Below are 3,597 nucleotides of genomic sequence, written 5' to 3' on the forward strand. Positions count from 1 at the left end.
TAGGATTCGAGCTCCTGGAGCCTCCAGGAGCGTGTCGAGCCCTCCAGCTGCCCTCCCCGTGCCCTAGAACCGCCCCGTATAGAAGGCCAAGCTTCGGCCGCTGCTCCGGCTCATCGCCGATGCCTCTTCCGGCGACCCTAGCCTCCCCAGATGGTCCTGCCAGATCGGCCACTTCGCGAGCATGCTGTAGCTGCAAACCGTGTGCGTTTTGGTGCTGTGAAGACCCGTCTAGGTCGCCTCCGGCGAGCCCTCCGCCACGGGCCTGGTCGCCGGTGACCACCCGCCGGTGGGGGTCGACGTGGCAAGCTAACCCAGCAGCTTAGGGACCTAATCACTCGCTGACAAGTGGGCCCAAGGCCAAGTCAAACCTCAGTTAGGGCTGGTCAGCGCGGGATTAGTCCCAGAGAGGCTGACCAGTGGGGCCCCCATTTCAGGTTTGACGTGAACAGGTCGGCTGACCAGCTGACGTCAGCCTGAGGCAATAAATAGAATTTCCAGTATAAAACTAATTCAGGAAATTGCTAAAAATTGTAAAAATCATAGAAATTAATTTGTAACTCCAATGAAAATAATTTATATATGAAAAAGTATCAGAAAAATTCAAAGATTCTGATTATGCTATTTTCAACTTTGTTTGAAAAAGTTACAGAACCCTAAATTGTGGAATAAGGAATAATTCAATTCTTATAATTACTTTTTAAATGGAATTTGGAAAATTATTCAAATTTCATTTTGAATACAATGATCACACACTGTCCTACTTATAAATCAGTACCATAACATGACATTTCATGCATGCTAACATCAAGTTAATCTGAGCATCAGGTCGAATCAATTAAAACGGTATCCGAGAATACCCCGTTTGAATTGCTATTTGAATGTGATTCAAATCAACTCTAAACCTAATACATGTTGGAAATAATAACTTATCACATTGCATTCTCATGCCATGCTCATGCATCATTTTGAGTGCATACCATTGTTATTGAATGTTGCCATTCATTTCGGTAGGCTCCCCACCCCCCGATTCCACCGAATATCCGTCTGACGGATATCGTTCCTCCTCTGAGCAACAAGGCAAGCAACCCTTTTGATCATCCCGGTAAATCCCATGTTCTTGCTCCTGCACCTATTTATTGCATTAGGATCAAATGCTTCAACTGCTTTTGCCACGATAGTTGGACCCACTTCCTTTGCATGACTTAACCTTGTCACAGTAAATAGCCAAACCTTGCAACCTAGCAAACCTGGTAGTTGCTTGAGCTATGATGTGCCTTATCCTGCTATGCATGCTATGCTTAGAGTTGTGTATGGTCTGTCATCTGGGAGATAAACAGAATTGTGGAATATGTTCGGTGAGCAAAGGTTGTGTGTTGAACTTGATTTGGTAAAGGTACCGGTGAAAGGCTGTGTAGGAGTACATGGCGGGTTGTTTCATTGGAACCGTCCTTAGGAACTGAGTTCCGTGTATGTAATCCAAGACTAGATACTACCACATGCTGGGCCCTGAAACATGACCCCGCTCGGCCTATTAATCGCGTAGTACTCGGTCCAGGAGTTGCAAGTAGTTTGTGGTGTTTATAGTAATGCTGGAGGCCGTGCATGGTGCTGACCTGAGAGGTGGGCCGTGATGCGGTAGGCAGTGGCACGGTGTACCAAGTGGCACCCGGATGGTGGGCTTGGGAACCCTACGCACATCGTTTGAGCCCATGGCGGAAACCTCGGCCGGACTTCCGTACGGGTTACTCTCAGATAGGCGATAAACCTGGACTAGGTACTAGTGTGGTTAACGGTCGTGGCCGACTCCCTCGCTGGGCTTCTGCTTGAAGGTTGCCGAGGTGCATGACGTGCACATGGCGATAAGTGGCGAAAGCGTGTGTGACGAAGTACACCCCTGCAGGGTTATGATCTATTCTAATAGCCGCGTCCGCGGATATGGACTACTTGGAGACATATGTTGTTCATAGATAACTTCAATGGCTACTCATAAAATTGTCAAGATAAGCGTGAGTGTCATGGACGGCATTTCCGTATGGAGACGGAATGATTCCACGATAGTGTATTGTTGTGGTGTTAGTGGACTCGTGTGCGAGAAATCAAGTTGTCAAAACTAATTTCAAAATGCAAGTTGTCTAGCCACGAGTCAAATGCCAGCTTCCCGCATGAAACCCCACAATACCTTTTGATACCTTGCATGAGTAGTTAGTTCTCCTAAAGTCTTGCTGAGTACCTTCGTACTCATGTTTTCTTAATAAATGTTGCAGAGATTGCTAATGACCCTAATGGAGGGTTCTTCGTAGACATCGACGACGACGAGTAGCTGGTGTCCCAGCTACGATCTGGCCCTACGTCGGCTCTATAGTATAGTCAGGCCATGTGCCTTCTAGTTTCCCTATCTGTACCCACACAGTTTATAACTCTTCCGCTGGCTTGTACTTGTATGACTGCTATTGTGGGTCGAGAGACCTTAATGTGTAATATTATGTGTGTGGCTCTTCCGAGCCTCTTAAAATAAAGGTTGTATGTTTATGGTTATGTTGTGATGCCATCGATGTATCTATACATATCGGTATGCCATGCGTACGTGTGTCTTACTTGATATGTATGGGGTTCGAATACCTAGTCGTGGACTTTAGTAGCACTCCTTACAAGGAAATGCCCCTTTGTGATCCAACGAGCCTTGGTAGTCCGCTACTGCTCCGGACACATTGGTTGACCGGCATGTGTCCTTCTTAGCTGCTGTGTCTGTCCTCTTTGGGGAAATGTCACGCGACGTAATGGAGTCCTTGTAGCTTGCTACGACTCGTCTACGTTCGCTGATGACCGACACCTGCTTTGTTGGGTCATGTATGCCTGTCCTTGTGCGGAACTGCCACTTTGGTTTATGACTAGACATGTCGATCCGGGTTCTTTAACATTGGATTGCTAGCGACACCTATCGCATACGTGAGTCAAAAGACGCAAACGGTCCCGGCTAAGGTAAGGCTGCAGCCATGGAGTTAACCGTGCGTGAGACCACAAAGAGATGCGATGTGTTACAGGCTGGATTCCTATGACTTACGATCGGGGTCCCGACAGAAAAATCATTATATATTCTCCCGGAAGGTCTGACCCTCGTATCACGCAAATATCCTCTGTTTTCGTTTCGAGCTACTATGCACACAGATCTAGATTGCTATGGCATCCCCAAAAGTTGCGAAGGACAAGTTCTTCAAGGAGGTCATCAATCTCTACCTCACGGGAGTGCTGCAACACCCTCAATCTATCGAGATGCATGAGGGGGTGCTGCACATCCGTGATGTTGAGGGGCCCACGAATACCGGAAGCCTGGAGGCGAGGCTCGAAGCAATGGAGCAGCAAGTCTTCAAGTGCCAAGGGATGGTGGAATGCGGACTCAACGCCAACCACATGATGATCAAGGAGTTCACGAACAAGCACAAGATCGATGCCAATGACATCAGGAAGCACCTCTCCAGGCTCGATGATAGAATTGATCACCTCCAAGCCGAGATCTACCACCTGCAGAACCAAAATTGTGAGTATGAGTATAGATTTAAATCAATACGGTTGGCTGCAGACTTTAGGATTTCGGAGACT

Source organism: Hordeum vulgare, chromosome 5H (genome assembly GCF_904849725.1).
Source record: "Hordeum vulgare subsp. vulgare chromosome 5H, MorexV3_pseudomolecules_assembly, whole genome shotgun sequence".
Taxonomy (NCBI): domain Eukaryota; kingdom Viridiplantae; phylum Streptophyta; class Magnoliopsida; order Poales; family Poaceae; genus Hordeum; species Hordeum vulgare.